This window comes from Takifugu flavidus, chromosome 9 (genome assembly GCF_003711565.1).
Source record: "Takifugu flavidus isolate HTHZ2018 chromosome 9, ASM371156v2, whole genome shotgun sequence".
NCBI lineage: Eukaryota > Metazoa > Chordata > Actinopteri > Tetraodontiformes > Tetraodontidae > Takifugu > Takifugu flavidus.
Genome location: NC_079528.1, coordinates 12,608,263 through 12,632,472, shown reverse-complemented (window position 1 = coordinate 12,632,472; position 24,210 = coordinate 12,608,263). Strand labels below are relative to the sequence as shown.

Here is a 24,210-nt window from a genome sequence, read left to right as displayed (position 1 = left end):
GCAGGAGGGCTTTGAAATATGTTAGAGGTTTTTGGATGAGACCGAGGGTGCCCTTGGGATGTTCTGACCCCTGACACCCGTTCACTGGCCCCGGCGCTTTGTTCTGTGACCTGCAAATACTGCATATAGGTGGAGTGGTACGGGCCATTTTACAACCAATCCGGATTATATGTGGACACGGCCTACGGTGAAGTCATTGACGAGCCAAACGTGTCAGATATTTATCACTATATGATATCCTCAATATTTCTTATCAGCTCCAGCCATTCCGAAACAAGATTTTACATCATCCAAACGCATTTTCTTTCCTTTTTGCTTATTTCCTCTGCAGATTTGTGATTCCTTCGTTCAAAATCGCTCATGTCGCCACATATACGCGTGGTTGAATTATTCCATTTCACAGGAGCTTCTTATTGATATGCAAAGGAGAGCTGGACCGGGCTTTAATGCCTCTACCATTTAATATCACTTGGATATACACAAGATCCTTCATTTCCCCTCTAATCATGGCAAAGATTTCACTCCTCCATGAGCAGCCATGGTAATTCTGCCACTATAGAACAAATATAGACCCATTTGCCGCAGCAAAGACAAAAAGTAAACTTAAGTCAACCGCAGTAGCAAGGAATAAGTCTGTAAAACAAACACGGGTGCCTGATGAAATCACGTTCTGAAGATGAGAGCCACGGAGGTGCATTTATATGCCATTATTGTACTCTCACTATGTCACCTTGATGAAGCTCAATGGTCGAATTTTCTGTTATACAGAAAACAAGCCCACTGAGGAAAATCTTTGTGAGAGATCTAAGCCTTGACCTTGGAGATACGGGCGCTGCGGTTTCTCCTCCGCTAGCGGGAGGCCTTTGGACCTGACGCACGAAGAGACGTCAGGAACCTTCTGTTCTCCGATTATCTAAAGTGGCTGCGGAATCTTTGCGATGCAAAGCTGGATCTGCCGCCGCATTTGCCCTCGACGCTGTCTGGAAACATTCGGGGCGTGTCCCTCCTATGGGAACCCCATCTGCGGGCCTAAAGTGATGGCACCGCCCTTTCCTCCACCACCATTCGCTGTCACTGAGACGGGAGCGTGCGCTGAACGGGGAAGCGGCTGTGCAAATTTACCTGACTGTGTCGTTAGTGCCCCTGGAACAATGCACGCTCAGCACCTGTGCCGTCTCAGCAGGAGGCCGCAGGAAACAGAAGGGGACCAGTCAGGTTGATCACAAAAGTATAGTCTAACTCTACCGACAACCTCGGGGCTGGCAGACAATAAATAAATATAATTTTCTATGGAAAGAAGTGTTCAGACTTGAAAGAGTCTTTACCATGAAGCTGTAAAAGGAAGAGGGGGGGCATCGCTTGTCATCTCCTGCGATTTCTTTTTTCTAATGAGGGCAACCAATCCTCAATCTCGACGCGTGAAATTATCCTTTCTGATACCACAAGCCTGTAGAATATTTATGATCACTCCTTTATTTGCATGTTTACCACTGTGAAGCTCACTTTTCTGCCCACCCGATGCAGTCAAAGCAGCGCAGGCCTCTCGTGGCGTCAGGGGTGGAGTGGAGCTTGGCGCCTCATCCCCTATCTTCAGGAACCCCGCAATTACATCTGGCACAACTCTACATGAAGTTACGCTTAATAAGCCTTTGTGTATAGCAGCTTTGAAGAGCCGTGGCCCACTCAAAGTTTGCTTTTGGTCCCCCCCCTCCTACTGCCATTACTTCTGTTGTACCCCCAATCCTCAATCCCCCATCCCCCAACTCTGGACAGAAGACAGAATGCGATGTGTCGTCTCCCTCGCCACACAAAGCCCCAGTGCATTGGACACACCTTGGACAGCACAAAGGAAGAAAAGCGCGATGAGGCTTGGACACGCAGGACCACGCTGCCAAGCCCGATAAAGACGCTTCAAAAGTCGAGCGGCGAACAGTAGCCTTCTTCTCTTCTGCTCTTCACTTTTTCTTCCCAGGGCCGAGCACAGCGAGAGAGAGAAAGAAAGAAAAACATAAAGAGAACCTGACCAAGTCAAAAGATATTTTCGTCTTTGGTGTTTTTACCCGCGTGAGACCGAAATGTAATTTTTTAGGTAATAGCACCTCGGAAAGGCAGGAGTGAATCTAAAAGGCTTGATTAACATTTGTATGTCTGCTTTTGGTACGAGTACAGGATTAACCAGAAACACCCCGGCTTTGAATCGGGCAGCCCATAAATAAACCCTCTTGCCCCAACGTCAATCCCCTGTCTGAGGACACTGAAAATGGATGCCATTTTCACCTCGTGTCGAAAACAATGTCACACTTGGCCCGCTTGTGATTAAAAAAAAAAAACAACTATTAATAATTCTCATGAATGTACTTTATGGTCTTTAGAGCACTGAAGGAAACCCGAGATGAGAATTTCAGACAACCGAGACAGCGGCAATTACCGCCGGGCTTTACTTTTTCCTGCCTTTACATTTTTATCATCTTGTTAGTATACAAATTTGTCCAGACATCATAAAACCTGACTTTTTGCCGGTAGCTCCCTCCTCCTCTCCTCTCCTTGCCTCTCTCGCTCTCTCCCCATCTCATTGAAACAGATGGTGTTCTATGCTGGGCACAATCAGGACTATTCAGCATCAGGCAGGGCAGGCCCTCCCCACCTGCGCTCGGTCCAATCACAACCTAATGAACACATTTGGAGCAGTCTGTTCCAAATTACTCCCAGTTGGAGCCAGGGCCACAGGTAACCAAGTCCCCCACCACCCCCCCGCCCCGCCATCACGCTTTGCCCCTCCACCTCACCTCCGTCGCAACAGTTCCCTCAACCACCCGCCCCTATTGATATTGGCTCCAGCGGTTGGACCTTCGACTCTGGCTCTTAATCAAATCAAGATCCAAATCTACCACGCGCATTCCAACGCAGCTTCGCAGCGGCTGCAACGCAAATATTAGCTGCGTATGGGGGGTATGCGTCGAGAGCTGAGGCTTTTGCTGCACGCCTCGCGACTTGAGTTGGTCCTCCTTTGTGCACGTGCGCAGAATGTCTCCCTGCGGGTGTGCAGAGATTTGTGCTGGTGCTGATAATTGTCACTTCACCTGTGCCCACAAGCACCAATGCATACGCTGAATGCACATGTAGGAAAGGGCCGTCCGGGGTCACTGTAAATGCGGCGTTAACCACATCAGGCCTATCTGAGTGTCTCACCAGCATGTTTGCGCTGCTTCAAAGGCGTCATTTATATATTTTGTTCCCATAATTTGTGGCTACTTTCATGTAATCGGTGTTGGCAACATATACGGTAGGTTCCATACACTGATGTTTTATTCATGGATTAAGATGGGATACGAAAGAGGAAATTACCTGCTTTTGTCTATTCTCTGCACACCACTTGAATATCTCATTTTTTGTGTGGGCATCCATGGCAGGGTAGTTGTATATCTTCAAACGTGTGACATCAGAAGTGTGCTGTAGTCAAGACCCTATGACATTGCGATACTCCCTCCGACATCCCTGGGGACAAAAGAAAGAGAGTGAGGGGCCTGCCTATATGGTCCAACCACCAGTCCCTTCATGGGTGTCCATCACTGGGTCTGACAGGAGCATTTGACAGCAGTGCTGCCCTGCTGACTGCCCTTCTTCACTGTCCTTCTGGTCAATCTGCACCTCAATTGGCCCCTGTTTTTGTGGGTGTTGCTTTCTGTGCTTGCTGCATGTCAAAAAGAGCCAGAAGCCACAGAGGAAGTGCAAATATCCTCTAATGGCCTTGATCCAGATGGATGCGCTCATGACAATAGCCCCCCTGTGCCTGTGGTTTGGGTTTTTGTCAGTGAGAAACACAGAGGCCACCACAATAACACAGCAAAAATTATGCATGCAGGACAAGTCCCATTGACGTGTTAAAGAGCACTGCCAGTTGCTATGATAATTGAGTTAGCTCATTCCAAGGCAGAGAACTTCTTTCTCTTAACGCGTCTGTAAGGACATAAGGCAGAAGTTAAGACAAAGGACATGGGAGGAGTAATAATTGATTCAGCGGGCCACCATTTCTCTGCCCATTTGCCTAACATAGGGCCATGCATCTGTGAGAGAATGGTGCTTGATGCTATTGCCTTTAGTGGGGGTGCGCCACGGGTTTTTATTCTATCACTCAAGAGATTGACACACGCAATCAAGCCCATATGGATAACTCAGATTAGATTAAAGAACAAATAAGTCTTCTGCGCTGTGACAGCTGCAAACTTTGAAATCCTCTACAGAGACCACCAGGCTTTAACTGACTGTAATATCACACTTGCCTCAAGTGAACATGGACTTGTTTAAGCAAGCAATAACATCAATGGTATCTCTTCTGTTCAAGCTGCTCGTAACTGGAATGTTTGGCCACGGCACGGGGCGTCCGATCCCCCTCCGCCTCCACTGAGTGGTCACTTTGTGTATAGCTGCAGCGTGTTTGGCTAGTAATGCAAAACCAGGAAACCTTTGAAACGTAACCAGAGTATCTACAGGGAGAGGTTGAAAGTTCGCCCCAAAACGTTCTTCTTGGACACGCTGGGGAGGTTCGGGGACAACAGAATCCATCCTCCTTCCTTTTGCTATTCCTGAAACGTTTGGAATAATCAGGCTCCGGTTCTGTTTCATCCTCGGAATGCCGTTATATCGTTGGTTATATTTCATTATGACAGTTTTGAATCTGCCCGTGTTCCCTCCTTTTATCTATAATCTGTTTGGATGCAGCAACCCTCGTATTATCAAGCTGCTTTTGAAATCTTAATTGCACACCTCACAACGATTTCCTTTGCAGTCTCCTTGTCAAAATAACATTACGTATATATATGCCACCATTGTCTCTGAAAATCAGCATGAATGTACCATCGCAAACATTCAATTACCTTTACAGTGTGTATCTTTAACATTCACTATTATAAAACACCAATATCATACCGAACTGTTAGTTCACTTCACGGAAATTTAAGTTACTTTCCTCAGCTTCTGTCTTGTTCCTGTTTACACATTTTATAGTTCCCCAAATGGTGCCAGTTCACCCACAACAGACAGGCACTGGGTGAAACAATTTATAAAGGCGACCCCAGCACTTTTAAGGCAGGTAGTATCTGCGGTAACAAGAAGGTAGTTAAGGCTTTGTGTGGTGGCATGTGTAATTAGGCCGCTGTTGTATTTGTCATAAAAAACACTGGGGTGCAGGAAATGTTGCAGGGGCAATTTTTTTATTTTTTACTTTGAACAGTGGAAAATTTAACCAGTCGGACCTCAAAATGCTGTTTTGACATTACTCCAATGTTTATGGATTTCCTGTGTGCGCTTGAGGTTTCGATATTAAACGCGGCCTCACCTTGCGCTCGTCGAGGCAACAATGGTTGCAATGTTTGCACAAAGTGCTGCAGTTTGTCACTTCTGGGAGGTCTGGGGTGTAGCGAGAGCCAAATTGCATGTCAGCCATTAATGGATGACTGGTTGTTACCTGCATTATGCCTGAATCATACAGTTCATGTAACTATGTGTGATCCTTTTATACTGCAACAATTCATGACTCCATCATACCAGGGGATTTGCTTTACCAGCATGTTGGGGTATAATGCCAACCCAGCACTTTAAATGGGGAGGGCAATCCCTCTGAAACAGGTTTTTGCAAAGCCACTGATAACCTCTTACCCCAAATCGGACCACATCTCCACCAGATGTGAATTCATGCGGGTAAGGAACAAGGCCATCGATGCTGAACTCTAAGTTGCCCTCCAGGGATTATCTCTGAATTATGCTGCTTGAATCATCGCCTTATCTGTTGGGAGAGCAACTTTTTAGAAACAATCACTCTGACGATCTTGAATTTTAAAGGAGAATTTTGGCAGTTTTTTTGAAGGGGGCGGGGGGGAATAAAGCAGTATTAGAACTGTATCACTTACAAGGATTACTGAAACTTAAAGTGTCAGCTTGTTGGCAGAATGACAGGCTCTACAGACATATTGTAGATAAGACTGCCGTGTGATTTAACGGCGTGGCCCCGGCGATATCTATGGAGATGAGTTGAGGTGTCGCGGCCTCGCTGTCACCTCGGAAAACCCGTATCCCTGCAATCCTGGTGACTGTATCTATGCTAATATGGGCTCATCTGGCTTGTGATTCTTGCTTTATCTTATCTCTTCAGTCTGCTGTTTCTTCCTGCACTTCTTCAGTGCACGTGAAAGGCACAGAGGCTCCTCTCAAGCCTTTTTCTTCAATATGAGCAGCAGCTGCTGTCTAATTGCACTTGAAAATTATCCTAAAAAGGCTCGATTGGATCCTTGGGTTTTCTCCATATAAGGAGAAATCAGCAATTCTAAAATTGATTTGGAAAAATGATGTGTGTTTGTTTCCCTATATGTATGTATGTATGTATGTATGTATGTATGTATGTATGTATGTATGTATGTATGTATGTATGTATGTATGTATGTATGTATGTATGTATATATATATATATATATATATATATATATATATATATATATATACAGTGTATGTATGTATGTGTGTGTGTGTGTGTGTGTGTGTCTGTCTGTGTGTGTATGTATGTATATATATATATATATACACACTATATATATATATGTATATATGTATATACACACACACATATACGTATATATATAGTGTATATATATATATACAGTGTGTGTGTATATATATATACAGTGTATATATATACACACAGTACACACACACACACACATATACTGTATACTGTATATATATATATATACACACACAAAGTTTTTGGGCATTTCGTAGTAATTTTTGGCCAAAAATCTGTTCGTGCAGACAGTAAATCCTGTCTGACTTAACTAACCTCCCTGCCTTGTCCCTCTTAGCCTCTTTGTCTCCATCACACCCTCCCTCCCTGGCATGATTATTTCTTATCATGTATTTATTTCTTTAATCCACCCCTCCCCCAACAACACTTGGCGGCCCTCTGTCACTGCACGAGCTGCCTGTCTGGCAGCAAAGACCCCCCCCTCCCCACACACACACTCTCATCCCCCCCACCCCTTCCTGCTTGTCCACATCCAGTCCCTGTCCCATCCCCACCCAGATCCAGCTCCAGCCTGGTCACAATGGGCGGATGTTGCTTCCAGAGCCCCGAAGCTTCATTCGGGGGGAAGAGACACCCCCCCACCTCCTTCGTTCATCCCTACATCCCTCCTACTTGCGAGGGGCCACAGCTAGCCAGCCTCTGTGCACACTATAAATAATGGATGCATTAGCATGCATGAATATCTTTTTAGATGGGGGGTGGGAGTGCCGTAATTCATTATTAATCCCCTTGAAGGAAAAATGGGCCGCTCTGGTAGAGCTGGGGCCCTACTAAACCCCGGTTTAGGGACTTTATTTGTCTATCTGTATTTCTTTTTCTCCAAAAATTGGTGGCCAGCTCTGCCCACTCCACGATACCCAGCCCCCTTCAATTAAAACTCCTCCTGCTGTTTGCTCAATCTCTGCGGAAAATCACATCTGGAAGGGTGTGGTAATCTGTTTGGGTGGGCGGGGGGATCAGTTTTACAGAAACAAATTGTGATCAATCTCCTTAAACCAAACATAAGTCTCACTCTGGCAAAGACGTGGACAGGAGTGCTCAGGCCGCTGGCGCATCACCGAAATTCCAAATTAGGAAGGAAAGACACATTTTGACATAGTCACTGGTCGCCGACCTCTGTTGCCATTTGGTTGAGGAGTAACACGAGGTTGTGAAAAGGCAGGATTAGGAGGGTACTTATAAACACACAAACCTGTTTGGAGAGCGTGAAGTCATGATGTGGGTGGGCTGTAAGGATTTATCTATTATTTTTAAACTTGGAATAGCGTATGTGGTATTAAAGTCAAAGGATCAAACACGTGGGTTAGAGGTTAAGAGCGCGTGTTTCAGGGAGATAAATGTAATAAACTGAATTATCAACACTGATTTTCTTTTGCCATGAGCGATAGAGAAAATGTGTATTTGTTTGCTTCACAGCTGTGCTCTTCATTCTGCAGCACACACACACACACACACACACACTCACACACACACACACACACACACACACACACACACACACACTCACACACACGCACACACACACACGCACACACGCACACACACACACACACACACACACACGCACGCACACACACCCTTCTTCTACCACTAGGTTGCACTGCCTGCCTCACAGCTTCTCCTGCTGGTCACAACCCTCTGACTAATCCCGCCAATCACAGACCTCTGCAGAAGAGCTATATGAGAGCATCGTCCTATCAAAAAAACATACATTCGTGCACCTCCTCAGACTGCACGTCTGCCTGTTAACACACGCTGGTAAAATGCACTTAATCCTGTTTGAATCACCGAGAAACATAAATATAACTCATCCTCATAACAAAAGCATAAAATTATCATTGTGTCTAAGACAATATTTATATGTATTCTTGGCCACACAAAAAGAGTAGTATTTGTGATTTTTGTGGATAAATATATTATAATTTCTCTTATTATCTTATTATTGATGTCGCTAGACAGCTATTTTGTGAATAATTTGAATTTAAGGTGCTTTTACTCTGATTTTTGGCTGTATAAAGCAAGAAAACTGTTTTTATGCTGGTTTGAATAAAATAAGGCTCCTCATTGTCCTCCGCTACCATCAGGCCAGGCGTATTTTATTGACGTAGAGAAGATCTGCTTTCTTCATTATCCTCACTACAACCTTTGAATCTTCTAGTTGTGACATGGAGGAACCACACTGTGCCTCTGAACTTCACTCAAGCCTTAAAATTCCTCTTTCCGCCAACAGGAAATTGAAATATTGTGTGGGGCTGACATGCTCTGGTCGCCTATCACAGAGACCGGTGAGGGGGGTACGGGTAAGAGGAGATCCTCTGTACATCAGAGGTGGGCTGCTGGGCCCAGGTTCAAAGGTAAACTGGAGTCAATTCTCAAACCATCAGCCATCATGGTGACATGGTGACCGTTCATCAGAGGGGAGTCTCCCTCAGGGAAGCAGAAGAAAAAGTTTACATTTCTCATAATGCGTCTTATAAGTTGTCTTGAATGTGTCATAGGACCCTTAAACCGAATGATATCACATCAAAAAGAACCAGACAATAATTCTCTTTAAAACATCAACAGGTGTCAACAGGTTGGAATATCGGGCACGTACGCGCTGATCATGTGTAAGCACGCACGCAGAAGGCAGAATCTGCGATGATGCCGCCTCACGATTGCATAATCGTGGCCGTAAATGCGCACTGTGCACCAGGAACGGAAACTCGTTGGAGCGTCGGGGGGGTAGAATAAAGTGGACGTGGCTGGTTATGTAAAGTATAGGTCACGGGACGAGTGAAGCAGGTCGCTTGATGGCTTTTATTTTAAAGAGCGTGTCGGCTTCATGTCGGCGTCTGGATATTTCGCCTCTGGATGACCTTCTGAACTTGACTCCCTCTTCACGGCTCCCCGAGCACCCCTTCAAATCCACATGTGTTCCTTTGTACAGGCTATTACCCAGGCAGGAAGTGACATCAACGAGTCCAAACTAAAAAATATGTCGCAGGACGGGATGTCTGGGATGTCCAGGACCCGGTGTTTGTACAGGAGGACGCGTTGCGCGCTCTCCCCCCACCAGTGATGCTCAGTGACGGATGCGGGAGAGCGCCGCACTGGCGAGACGCACAGACGTTGTTGGAAGCTGAGTGAGTCTCCTGCTGACTGAGTGCTTTCATTCCGTCACTTCCATTCATGCAAGTTCAGATTCGGTGCCATACTTTGCCCCTGTCGGTAGCCGGTGACGCAGCACCTAGAAGAGGCTGTAGGACGGTGGTGAGAATGAACGAACTGCGTCGTTGTCGCTCTGATGAGACGGGGCTGAGGTTTGTGCTGCGACAGAGCCGAAAGCAACACCGTGTTTACTGAACGACAGGTGGGAGGCGGGGACACCGTGCTCGGCTAACCGTGCGCCCTTGCGCATTTAAGGAAGATAAATTCAACACAATGTGTAAGATGCCACTTAATTAAAAACCAAAAAAAAAAAAAAACAACAGAAAAGAAAGTGGGTGCGGTGACGTGTAACATGTCGGGCGGGTTTCGTGCGGCGCCTTAAGCCCTGTCAACACATGAATGGCGTCTATTTTTATCAGCCCAGAGCGTGTGCGCGCCGCGCTCACCAGGGATGCGCCGACGGACCTGCCGTGCGTCCAGACGCAGACGGCAGTCACGTGGTGCCTGCTCGCTCTCGTCCTCGCTAAAGTCTGGTTCTGCTGTCCGGTTGTGTTTGCCAAGATATTTGCCAAATCAGCACTTCCTGTCATTCTACATATTTCACCCATTCTCAGTCATGTAAATGTTTGATCAGCGACTGTTACATAATATTACATAACCATTATTCTATTTATTCTTTATCAAAATGTCAGCCCTGGAACTTAAATTATGTATAAACTGGTTTCCATGGCATTGGGAAGTGCATGGACAGTATTTTCCACTTCAGATTGCGACACTTTTGCACGCAAAAGTCTTGTTTTAATACATTATAGTAACATTGGAAATGATGTGCCTGTTTTACTGTGCAGGGATTATTTGTTTAATCCAATATATTTGCAGCTTTTGCTTTGTGGTGACCGATCTGTTTGCCTGGTCTATGAGTGTGTATCTTACAGTCACTTGAGTAGTTTCTACAGGCACTTGTGTGAAATTAATGCCGAGTGGAGCCATGTTAACACTTCTTTGCAACCAGGGCCCCCCTGGCCTTTCACATCATCCCATTGTGAGACGGGCCTATTAGAAAAGCTAAATCGAAGCTCTTGTGGAAGAACCAGTGACCATTGAAGATTTAATTAGCTCCGAGTGAATCTTCTGCAGTGAGAAATAATGCATGAGCCAGGTCTATACGCTTCTGTCGCCGCCGTCAACATTTTGCACGTGCGCGGCAGCCTATGGGATTACGGGTGTGTATGGCTCACAGTGCTGTTGCCTGCCTGTCTGAAGTGATAGCTTCATTATTCATGGTTGCGTGTAGACAGCAGTGCTTAATCTCTGCACTGAATGGGGCAGCCTCCGACTCCAGGAGTAAATGCTTGTGCTCGGTCAGCCTTATCTTGCACTCACTGAGGAGTTGGGGGTGGGAGGGGTGCTGTTGGGCCGGGACTCAGGGCGGCTAAACGCCCCGGTCTTGTCATAGCTTCAGTAGCAATTAGCTGCACTGGACAAGGAACGAGGGTCATATATTCTCTGTGGTGAAAGGGTCCGGGCAGGGGGCCTAGTGGCACTCAACAGGTGCACTGAGAGGAAGGCGTCAGGAGTTTAGGGAATCGAAACCAGAGACGAGGCCAAACGGCAGCGCGTCTCTGACTTCTGGGGTCAAATGTACAATTTCACCCCTGGAAGCTCCACATCATAGACCAAAAGACTCTTTTTGCCCTGACATTATTCATGCGTGAATATATGTGCATACAGTGTGTGTGCACGGCTGTCTTCTATTACGCGTTTGGGGTGATTTAGGGTGGTTTAGGGGGACGCGCACAAAGTAGGGGTGAGCAGATCAGTGGCCCGTGTTTTGAGTCGCTATAATCATCTGTCTTGCTTCGTCTTGCTCACGTTTGCACAAAGAACATTAGGGACACTTTGTAGACACTGTTTAGATCCATGTGTCCGCCGTTATTACACGACGGTCTGTGAGGGGCTTTGATCACTCGGCTGTAATGATGGTGATAAAAAAACAAGCTTGTCATGTCATGTCGTAGCACGTTTTGATGGCAGACATTGTAGTTGATTCCGATTTTATTCCGCACATAAATGTACAGCAGCGGAGGAAACGCGGTGCCGTCCACCCTGTCATGTTTGGTTTCTTTGCAGCCTCCTGGCTTTTCTGCTTGAACTCAGTAATCCAGGATACAGCCATTACAAATCCTCCTGTCTTGACGTGAGACCCCAGACAGGAGACAGGCTCTGCAACTTGGTTTCATTTAGCATTCCTCAGGGATTTATGGGCAGGTGTTTAACATTACTGGCAGGATATTTATTGGCAAGTTTAAAGGCAACTTTTTTTTGCTTACCTCTCATTTAGACTCACACATGTACAAAGTGTGCATGCATGCAGATATGCAAGAAAAACAAATCGAGAGTGTTCTGTACGGTGTAAAAGCTTTACGGGGCCACGTGGATGCTTCTTTTTCCGCAAGGGTCACGCATTTTCTGGTTTCTGAAGCGTAGATTCACATCCTCAATTAACCCGTGACCATGTCAACTCACGCGTACACTTCTTTCCTCCCACCCATTATGTCCGTCAGTACGGTGTGATGCGCCGGGTGTGTTTTTAGGTATAGGATGGCCTACGTGCCCAATGATTACCTAATCTTTCAAGAGCCAGCGGCTATAATGTGCAATCCTCAAATCAAGGTGCAGCCTGAAGACCCAGCCAGCCATGCTGCTGCCCTCTGCTTTATGATTGCTGGCAGCTGGGTGAGCCATGTCAAGTGGCAGGCTGGGAAATGTGAAATCCCAGATAAAGCACAGAGCCTTAAAAAGCCATGAAGCTGCAGTAATGAGGAAAGTGATGAGGTATGGGTTTGGGCATGCTTAGCAGAGAGGCAAAAGCCAACTCTTTCTACCTCTCACTGCTCTGGTGTTCCTGTGTTTGAGAATGGTGGAGCAGAGGTGGAGGTGTTTGTATATTTTACGTCTCAAATCCGGGATTTAGAAAGATCGACCGAATGCAACAATGCAGAACTGGTTTGTAGGTCAGCAAGGCTCTAGACATACCTAAAATAAATCCTCTGGGGTTACGCTCAAACACAAATCATAAACCTAGGGTGCATTCTGCCGCGGCTGCTCATGTTTTCTCAAGATCCTTTGAAAGTCATGGTTAAACTTCTCTTCTGTTCCCTGTGCAAGACTGGCGGCGGGAGGGGAATTGCAATTTTAATGATGGCAGTCTGATTCACTGCAAATCTGGAGCTGCTGTAACAGTTAAACACATTCCTAGTTTTGTGGGGGCCATTATTCCTGCTTCTTAATCACCCACTCAGCTTTTATAACCTCTGCAAGCCTTTAGTGTGGTAGCTGGGGGGAACCACATGTGGGACGAGACCAGGAAATAACAACACTCTCAAGCCCTCCCCCAATCTAAACTAACTACCAGTAACAAAGCATTAGCATATTTATAATTTGGTGCTAAGGACAATTGTTGGTACATGATAATATAAGTGATAATTATAACAATATGAAGCTAACTACACCACACCTGACGTGCACAAAAACACCCTGTGATAAAAACAATTCATCAACAGTGTAACTTGAAGCAGACGTCTGCTGGTTCGAAGAGCCATTACGAAGGGCTTGTGATGTGTTTAACCCGGACGTAGTTTATTCTTTTTAAATGCTGCTAACTGTTTCTTGCTTGCTTTCCAAAGCACGTGTTAAGCGGCCTGTCTGCCTGACGGTTTAGTTACAGTTAAGAGAAGCACCTCGGGGCTCTGACACACACCGTCCAGAGTGAGGGGTGACAGGCTGTCATGCCAGGGTCGGTGGCATGATTTACCCGGTCTGCAGCCCTACTGCACGCTCTTCAGCGACAAGTGAACGTGCATAGTGAGTCATTGCTTGTTTACCCAGGCGCCTGGTGACCCCCTGCCAGCAATGACATCAATTATCACCTTGGAGGAATGTAGAACCCTTGTGTTAAATTCCCTTTGACCCCCCTGTCGGAGGAGGTCAGGAGGTGGGCACTCTCCCCAGGGGAGCAGGCAGTAAGTGGGTGCAGGGGGGTGCTTTGTGTGTCTTTAACTGTGAACGTGTGGTGGTCTTGGGAGAAATCAACCACCATGCCTGCCGACCCCCAGTACAGTAAACAAGATTTGCATGGTGTGTTTACAATGTAAATTGGTTTCTAACGCTCTTCATCTTCTTGGGAAAACACCAAAGGTGGTCTGGGGGCACGCTTGATGCCAGAGTTGCATGAAGATAGTTGAATTATTTATTTAAAAATACACCTTTAAACCCTATTTCACTATTTTATTCCCAATAGTTGAGTAAATGAATGCTCCTGTCACTCCCTCAGTGTTTGAGCTTTGAATTCATGGTTTGTCTTCTGCTGTTTTTTTGCCAGAAAGTGGAAAAAATGTAAGTGCACATATCAGGAGACAGATGAAATGAGTAATAAAGAGTGGCTTATATATGAGGCATTATCAGGTTTTAATGTGCTTCACTTTAGAGGAACACAGGCGCATATTTGAGCACCGGCCTACTGCTTGGTGCCATGGATCAAATGTCTTCATGCGTGTAAAGACTTGCTGAAGCAGTATCATATGTGCAATAGAGAGTCGAGATACCATGAAAATCAATTACATATGGAATCACTATTTCCTGACTGATGCTTTGAGCTTCTGTTCTTTTTTTCTACCCTTCTCTTCTACAGTTGTGCAGCAGAATGCGGCGCTCCCTTCCACCCGACTGAGGTAAGACGGCAACATTACGAGCCCGTCTGCTTGAGATGTCTGTGCTGACATTATATACTGCGGGGTTTGATGTGGAACGTATAGAATTCGTAGGGCAAAATTCTTGTTAATTTTAACAGCAGCCAGAACCCCCATCCCCCCCGAAAATGTCAGCGGTTACTCGTTGTGACAAACCAGAGTGTACCCGCGGCCTCATCAGATCACCTCGCCACTTCCAATTAGCGGTCGTCCAGGACCCCTTTGAACACTGTTGAGAGCGCGGAAAATCTGCAGTGGGCCAAACTACATCCCAGCCCTGAAGCTCCGGCCCTCTCATGTTTTATGTATCCACACATAAGCAGACAAAACATCCTCCCATGCTTTACCATGACCAACAGACGCTAGCTAGACGAGGGCGCCGCAGAGATGAGCCGACGAAGCCCGCGAGCACACACCGCGACACACAATCAGCACAGCATCTGCACCTTCTTGTTGGTAGTTGAACTTCTTCTGTGTTGTCATGGTGATGTAATTTTCCTCTCCAGAGGGGCTGTTGTTTTCTGTTTCCAATTGCACTATAATGTTGGTGGTGGTGAGGAAGAAGGGGCGATGATGGCGTGATAAGGCATTCTTTGAAGAGAAGGCTATGATGTACTGAACTTGAGAAAGTCTTTTGATCTCAGTTTGCATGCTAATGAATCTTCTCTTATGTGTGCATTGTGAATCAACGCCTCGCCTTTGTTTATTTAGATGATTTCACACGAAGCCTTTATTTTTCAGACGGCGTTGTGTCATTTGCATTACCCTCATTTCAAAAGAGGACTTGGTCGCAAGGTTCCTTTTCATTTGCGTTGTGCTTGCAGCGTGCGCGCAGCCAAACTCTTATCTGTGAGGGGTTTTTTCTCCAGTTTCATAGCCTGCCTGTAAGCTCCCCCTCCGCTCTGCGGACTTCTGTCTTCCTCAGCACTCTCGTCGCAGCGGCGCTCATCCGCAAGCAACACAGTCATCCGCACACTCATGACGACACAAATGTACACACAGGATTTTTTTCAGCCTCGGCTGGCTCATGCACGCTAAGAGCAATTGCTTACTCACTCGGGAATTATCGCGGTAGTAAAAGCCGAGGAAAATAAGAGAGACAACAAGAGGAGGAGAGGGCCGTCGACTGAGGGCGAAATGAGAGCAATCGCTCCAGCATTTCATCCCTAAACGCTTCTTAAATGCTCGCCATTGTCTCTGACCCAGTCTTGAGGACACGCTCTATCTATCTATCTATCTATCTATCTATCTATCTATCTATCTATCTATCTATCTATCTATCTATCTATCTATCTATCTATCTATCTATCTATCTATCTATCTATCTATCTATCTATCTATCTATCTATCTATCTATCTATCTATCTATCTATCTATCTATCTATCTGTCTGTCTGTCTGTCGCAGTAAAATCGGCACCTCAGTCATTTACTTGTGAAAAAGCCATGATGTGGAGTGTGTTGTCTGTATTTCCCCTATTATGTCTATTTATCTGTGTGTGTGTGTGTATGTGTGTGTGTGTGTGTGTGTGTGTGTGTGTTCTCTGGTCCGCTGCTTTGGCACAAATAAAGGAAGAGCAGGCCGCCCCATTCTTTGTTTGGCTTCTTGTAGGAAACTAGCAGCAAATTGTGGCTCAATGAGGCGTTGCTGTTTTGTGTTCTCTGATAAAGTGCAAACGAAACCGTCTGGGCCGCACTGGCCTGCTGCACTGTTTGCCATTGTGAGTGTGAATGTAGGTCTGTGTGATGCTTGGCTAGTGTTGAACATTAGGTGATGGGCTGGGGGCTGCTCGGGGCAGCGGCCATTCACACAGTTGTGTGACACAAGGCAACGTGGTGTGTGGAGCTGCTGTCTTTAATGATGGATGATTAGGTGTCTGGTTAAGACCAGAGGAGAGGTTTTCTCACTTGTTTGCATTCAAGGATTTCAACCCCCGCCCCCCCATCCCACAGTGCTCCTAAATACACCAATTCACTGTCGTCACACGCATGTCAACACGCGGCTTTCGTGCAGGACCATGTTAGATGTATCCCTGCTCCAAGGTGGCGCTGGGGAGTCACCTGGGTGCGTTGCACACCAGAGGCTGCTGGCGTAATCATCTTCCAGAGGGCACATGTGGGTGTGTGCGTCTCAGCGAGCGTGCACTTGGACATGCACAGAGGATTTCAATGCTGGATGTTTCCCAGCATGCTGTCCTGCTGAAATGGATGCACGAGCCTGCATATTCCGTCACGCATGGGTGATCTATATGTACGCTCCATGCGCATGCAGGCGTGGCTCCATGACGGTTCTGTCACATCAGGGAGAGTTTACGGGCCCTTAGTTTCATATAGACACGTCTTAAACATAAGAGTCGCTTGTTGGAGTGTAAAAGTCTGAGGAAAGTCAAGTTTGTACGAATGATGCACAGATTTTTTTGTATCGCAGTATATACGAAGTAAAAATGGAAATATATACAAAGATCCAAAACCTCTAATAATCCCCAACAACAACCCCTTGCGTCCCACATTGAGGAAGGGGGTTGTAGGAGTCAAGGAGTGGCGTGCCTGTGGAAGAGGCTGAGGAGCCATCTTTGACACGGGGCCCGACAGCACAAAGCCCCATTCTCTGCTCCTCCATGTGGAAAATGGCAGGAGAGCAGGAAGGGGGGTTGTGCAGAGGAAAGAGGAGGAGGGGGGCGCAATTAGTGGGATCTGCTAATCGCTCCAGCAACAGTCATTTAATTGACATGTGAAATTTGAATTAATCTCGCAAGTTTCTAGCTGAAGAAAGGAGCCGTCGTCTGAGGTCTCCTGGTGGAAGTTGGGGAGGAAGAGCCGCAGATGGGAGCTGAGGTCAACGGCTTTGTTAAACGGAGCTGCACTTTTGGTTGAGAAGGTGGCCCACAAGGACATGGCAACCCACATTGTCTTTACTCTGGTGGGTAACTCCAGGCCCACCGTCAAGCCTGAACTTTAACACACAACAAATACACACAGGAACAACATTCTTGTTTTTATTTTCAGCCGAAGGCAGAGTGAGTAAACAGCTTTTTCTTAACCCACAATAAACCTGACCCTGGCAATTCTAGTCAATTGGAAGCAGGGGGAATAGAAAAGGAGGTGGGCAGGGGAAGAAAACCCCAGAGTCTGTCTTTTCTGCTTTTTAGAGAAATCAATGAGCGTTTTAAGGTTAACAGAAAGCGGCATCACTGCCATCCACCTATTACAGTCAAAAAATAACTCTCACTGCCACCTCAGTGGAAGGATATTTAATATGATTTAGCATTTTATGTTAGAAAATAGATTATTTCCAGGCATTCATGTGTCTTTTTACCATTAAATATTAAATGGGGGTGACAGTGTGGATATTTATGAGGAAAACACCCCTAAAAGGATGAAGGGGTTCTTTGTTTCGTTCTGAATCTGACTCAAAGAAATGGATTTCATTGAAATCAAACTGTAGGAAATCCAAACTATTGAAGGTGCGCTCTCAGCTCGAAAACGGCAGCAATCCGTGAAAGTTGCGAAACCAAGTTACTCAAGAACCAACGTCCCTACAGCCAAAATGTTTAAGTAACAGCGGCGCGCTTGCGTGTTTATGTCTTGAGCAGAGTAATCTAGAGGTTGCAGGACTGTCGCCACACAATCAGAAACGTGCACAATAGATCTCGGTACAATGTGAGCTTAGCTGCATACAGAAGAAGCACCCACACATAAATGCACAATCCCCGCCGAGCTTACGAAGAACTATCCAGAAACGACAGTTCCAAATCTCTCGCTCTCTTTCGCTGGAATCCAAACTAAACTAAAAATAAGTTTCCAATCTGTAAATAAAAGCAACCCTGGGCGGTTTCAGTTGCTTTTAATCTCTAAGCCAAACAGCTAGCTTCACTGATCGACACGTTCACCTCCTGGACTACGCTGAACTTTAAAGCTGCAGCGCCGCTGAGTTCTGGTGAGACCGTTAACGGGTGTTTTCGCTGCCCCTCTTCTCTTTGGGTATGCTTGACAAACCCCCGCAGGCGCCACTCCTCTCTCTGCCTGTTACGTAACCTGCACAGCTTTGTTTTTGGATTTGGGCCGTTTGAATGGTCTTCACGTCACCGCAGTGTACTTCCACAGTGCGGTTTTGATCTACGAGCAGATTGCTCCATTGTCAGAGGTGACTTTGTCGAAGTGGCAAAGAGTCAGAGGAGACTTCCAAGTCTTTCATCCAGAGTCTAATCCTCTTGTTTTATCTCTTTGGCTGATCTGGGCCAAGGCACTGTGTGTGAGAATGATTCAATGAGCACCTTCTTTGCAGTAGCGCTCAGTCACGTTTTCTCTCCCCCTTTTACTGTCTCTCTTGTTCTTACTTTTGTGTCCATTGTTCTGTGATCTCACGGAGAGCCTTTTCAGTCCTCACTTCCCCTTTTGTTTTGGACAATGGCGATCACTGATGCGCTGTCGCTCTCTTTTCTCTGACGGAAGATTGTCTTTTTCAAACACACACGCAGACGCCACCTTGGATTACATACTGTACCAAACGGACAACTTGGATTATGTCCGTGAATCACAGCTGGATTGACCTGCGTGCCTCTTTACTGTACTTTGGGGGGAAGGTTGGAGTGGGGTGGGGAGTGGGAGCGTCAACTGGGGCAACCGATGGGCCCACTGGCACAGGAACCAGACAGGATGGACGATGGATGGCTGACAAATGTATTTATATGGCACATTTCATACCCAAAGGCAACTCCGAGTGCTTCACAGATCACACGAGCAACGACGGCACAAGGCCGGACTGATCAGGCTGCAGACAGAGGCGAGGAAATGCTCATCGAACATAAACTATGAAATCAAACAGCAGAGTACAACAAGCAACAAAAACGAGCATAAACACACAGAGGGGAAGGTGGCGTGCAGGTTTCTGCGTGCAGCGTTGCCTCCCAGAGTGCTGCACATAGTGGATGCATTACAGATCGGGTGTGTGTGTGTGTGTCTATCCGTGCACGCGCTTGTGTGTCTACACAGCTCATCTGTGCAAGGGCACTTTTATCCCCGATGAACAAATCTGCACTGTCTCTGTTCACCGAGATGATCACGAAATGCATTTGCCTCTCCCAGACTAATCATTAATTATTAACGGGAGATTAGACTTGGCAGATCGATGTGGTGGCTACCCATCGTTAGGCCATCAACATGGTCTTTAGATTCATTTTCAAGCCACCACAATATGAGAATTTATTGAGTAAATGTGTACATAATTACTGAATCATTTGTCTCTGGGATTGTGAGCTCATGTGAGGAAAAAGAGCTCAGAATTGAGTCTGATCGAAGGGGTCAGTGTCCCGTTTTTAGCTTTATCCACAAAAGCAGGGTTTCCTGGCGATGAAGTGAGGTCTGTTTATTTTGAATAAATATGAAAAAGCAGGAACAAAGATATCGCCGAGGGTCTTTCATTTGTTCCACAATCACCACCTCCATGTCGTTCTGGACCCCCTCGATCGCTGGTGGATGCAGTTGGATTTGAAAAAGAAAAAAAGATATTTAAAAATGGCAAAATGAGAAGTGGCCGCTGCCAGATCTTTCCCCAGCACCGAGGCAGCTTAATGGACATCTGGTCTGGCTGTGTGGGAATCCTTCAACACTGCCTTGTTGATGCCAGGTTGGTGCATGTAAGACAAGATAAAACCAACATTCAAAGAATGGAAATTCTAAGGGCAGGTGTTCATTAACCCTAATCCCGAATGACCGTGTCAGTTGACTTTAACCCTTTTTCAGACAGATGGTGAAGAATGTTAAATCAGGAAGGGGTTCTGATCCCGAAACAAGGGATCAAGGATGACGCCGTGGTCAGGTGTTCCACTAAAACATTAGATGGCCGGAAATGAGTGACAGTAAACTCAAGCGCTGCTGCTTCCCTTCAACATTTGGATTGGATTGTGTTGCTTCATTTCCAACTGCTGAACCGCTCACGTTTTCTTTCTCTTTGTGCCACAAATAAAAATGAAATTCCTCTCTGAAAGCAACGCGCGAGTTATGCGGCGAAGGCATAAGTTGCCGCACCCCCGCTGTTCACGCCCACAGTGACCTCTTCAACCCATCAACAGAGGAGAGGAGAGGGGAAAAATGGAACCTACAGAGTGAAAAAGATGAGAGGGAGCGCAAGAACAGTACACAGGGGAAAGAAAGGCATGACACGAAGCGGCTGAAAACAGTAGCCTGTGCTCTTGTCTGTGGCAGGATCTGGCCTATTAGGGCTCCAAGACCTGTCATTACGCGTGTCAGCACCATCCACTGTAATTGATATACGATTGCAGAGCTAAACCGCCATGGCTCACACAGACACACACGTACGCACACACAACCTTAAAAGAAATAAACAAAACAGGACCATTCCCATCCTCACGCTGCCCATATGACACACAGAGACAGACAAATTACATATTCACATACAAAAACAGTTGCACCATCAGCATGATGCCACATGCCATACGGCAGCACACACACATGCACACCCGCACGTGTGCGCGCGCGCACACACACACACACACACACACCCTCACAGAGGACTGATTATTAGAAATGTGGCAGTTATGTTAACCCCAGACGGCTCTCCTCTGCCCACCTGTCAAAAAGGAATCAAGAGGAAAATTCACCTGGCTGGGCTCTCAATCTTCTTCAGTGCTTAGCTTAGCTTAGCTTAGCTTAGACCAACCATCTGGCTTAGCAGCTCCTCTCCCGCCTTCCCCGCTAACTCTCACTCTCTCTCTCTCTCAGTCTTTTTAAAGCATGTCAGCAGTTATCCTGCACAGCGGTCTCTATAAGGCTGCTAAAGTGGCAAAGTGTCCCTCTGTTTCTTGCTCTTACTGGGTGCCGTCCTTCCGTATGTGTGTGTATAGTGTGTGTGTGTGTTTCACAGATGGCAATGGAAAGGGAGGGCGAGTTGGATGGGGTGATGGAGGGAGCTGTCTGCAGTTCCGGCAGCTCTCGTGGCTCTCAAGGCAAGGCGGTCTGTTTGCGGGCATCTGCACTGGCAGCCCCCTGCCCCCAACAGCCAACTCTCCTTTTTCCTGGCCACGGTCGCCATGGCCACCTCAGCATTATGCTTGTGGTTTGCCTCACGATGCCGCCTTTGAGCCCACCAAACAAGGAGTCCTCATGACCTCGGAAGCACGATCTATCGCCGTGGGCAAGTATTTCCCAAAAATGATAACGACAAATGACTTCATTTTCACACAGGCCGTGACGCCATTGCTGCCTAAACCGCCACGTGTGCAATGTTGCACGTGCGCGTGGTTGCACATTTGCAGCGGCGCGCCTGTCTGCTGCTGGTCCGGGGAGCTGGCCTTTGATTCTGAGGGCTGATTTTGGGCTGCAGAACTTTGAAGATGATGAGATGAGTTGCGTGTTGCAGTAAAGCTACTGTGTGACTCCGTCGTCCTTTCTGCTCCTGCCTGATCAGAACATGTGTAATGACTCGGCTATAGGCAGACAGGTCAAGACCCTTTCTTCTTACATTTCTGTTCTTTTAACTTGCAGTTTTGTGCGTCTCTCACATTTGCTGATCATTTGCTCTTCTTGGGAAGAGATGCTGGCTAATGTGGACGTCAGTGCAGGGATGGAACATTTAATGGGCTCTTTCTGTGGTCTGAATGCTGAACCAACCACGCTGACCTTTGTGTGCCAAGACGCAGGCGAAGTTTTCTCGTGTTGCGGGCTGAATAGGCTGTACTGGACGTGCTTATGGAGAATAACTTTGGGTTCTGATGTGACTCCTTTAATCCACCGAAGCCTATAAAACCACAACGGCTGATAATTTATGCGGTTGTTCTCTCCGAGCGAGGCAGAGGCAGGGGCAGGCTGGCTTGACACATCTGTTCCTGAGAAATTTTGGTCGCTGGAGGTGTTGGTATGCGCTGATTAGCACAAGGCTCTCTTTACCCAAATGCTGGGTTTCTGAATGGGCTTCCATAAACTGTTTACTAAATAGTCTGTTGCCATGGTTTTCATCCATGTTCCAATCAGTCTGTGTCAGCCACTCAGGTTTAATCTTCCACAGAGACGCCCGTGCCTTCTGCATGAACCAACTGTTGTTCCCAACAGACCAATTGTTCAAATCCATGGATGTACCGAATGTCTTTTTTTCATGCAGCATTGTTGGCATGGATGGAGATTTGAGGCTTTCTGGATGAGCTTTGGAGAGAGTCTTTACAAGCTGACACCTTTGGCTGAGGGCTGCTTTATGAAACATGATGAAAGACGGACATCACTGTCCTAACAGCCTATTAACACTCAGCTGAGGTTCTAGAAACACACGATAGCCACGCCCTTTGACCACACTTGAAAACAACAGCATTTTTCCCCACCAGAAGAACCAGAACATACGAGAGAAGATGAACAAAACTGCCTTCGCTCTGATCCCTTTATGTTCTTCTCAATCTGTCACTTTCCCTCTTCTCTCTCTTAATGATGGAAAAGGCTTTCATAGTTCTGACAAAGAAAGGGCTGCGCGCTGGAGGTCAGGTCACACCTGAGGAGTGGCCCAGGGCTCAGCGTGTCACAAAGATCTGGGCTTTGCTGCTCCTCTAGGCTGCAGAACGCATCTTTACTGCTTCTTAGTGTTGTAAGAGATTTATTTCGACCCTTTGCACCTCCCTGACAGGAAGTAACCTTCCTCAATTTGGATTAATGCTGATTAAATATGACATAGAGGGACTGTCAACAGACAGAGGTGTCTCACGCACACGCGCACAGGTCACGGCAGATATCTGCTTCAGTCCAGGGCGACTGGACTCCCGAGCTCCTGCTTCTGTTCCCTCCCCCCTCCATTTTAAATAAACCAGGATTGCCCGTAGAACCGGGTCGTTATCGGCCAGTTGTCAGTTTGGTGCTGACACAAGGTGCCGCGGGACCGTTTGCAGGGTGTTAAGATAATCATTGGCCAATTAACGACCACCAAAAGGAAACCATTAGCAAAGTTTCGCCTGGCCGCATCATCCTGATGCACGGAGACACTCTTGCATTTAAATTGCAGCACATGTGAACTGGAGACGCAGCTCTCTTTATTATTGCACCATGTTTATGCGACCGGTTCTCACCCCAACCCCTAACCCCGAGTTCTACGCTGAATAAGAGCAGCTGTGAAAGTTTGCTTGGAACGTGGTGCCAGCTGCCGTGCGGCCTCGACCTGCCGATTGTCGCACATTTTGGTCATCCCAGATCACAGGCAAAATAAAAAGGCTTGTTTTTATTTTATGTGCGCTGTTATCTTGTGGAAACAGCTCCTGTCTCCCAGCGTTCCATCTGTGTTCTCTTATTTACAGGGTCGCCCCCTCTGCTCCTGCCACATCCACCGAGGCTGTGCTGTCCTCTCACAGTTGTTAACAGTTAACAATATTTAGGCCTCATGCACCTTTTAAACAATCCTCATGCAACAGTCCTCATGCAAGTAGTTTATCTCACCACCGACCTGCTGCGGACCAATCAAGGATATTGTTCTCATTTTCTCATTAAACCAGCTGCCATTCTCTCTGACATTTATATCTCTTTTCAGCTTGAAGCACCCCCCCCCCCCCCCATTAAAAAACATCCAATAAAACCTGGAACGCACAAAACAGGGTGAAGAATTTTCAAACAGGAGTCATTTCTGTAAATAGCATCGAAGGAGGGGGGGAGCAGGCAGGTTGCCATGAAGGGGAAATACACACAGATGGCCTGACAGACTGACAGACAGAGGATGAGGGAAAAAAGTAGACTAACGATAAGATCGACACAAA

At 46.7% G+C, this 24,210-nt stretch overlaps 1 protein-coding gene across 5 annotated transcripts in view; it reads left to right on the top strand.

The window, feature by feature from the left end:
• zic6 (zic family member 6) overlaps positions 1-24,210 on the top strand; it is a 70,462-nt gene that overhangs the window by 1,757 nt on the left and 44,495 nt on the right. The window contains exons 1-2 of one of the 5 annotated variants that reach the window (XR_008951944.1): positions 9,072-9,699; positions 14,415-14,454. The gene's annotated coding sequence lies outside the window, so the exon portion shown is untranslated. The other 4 variants (XR_008951943.1, XM_057042478.1, XM_057042480.1 and 1 more) reach the window with 4 other exon arrangements.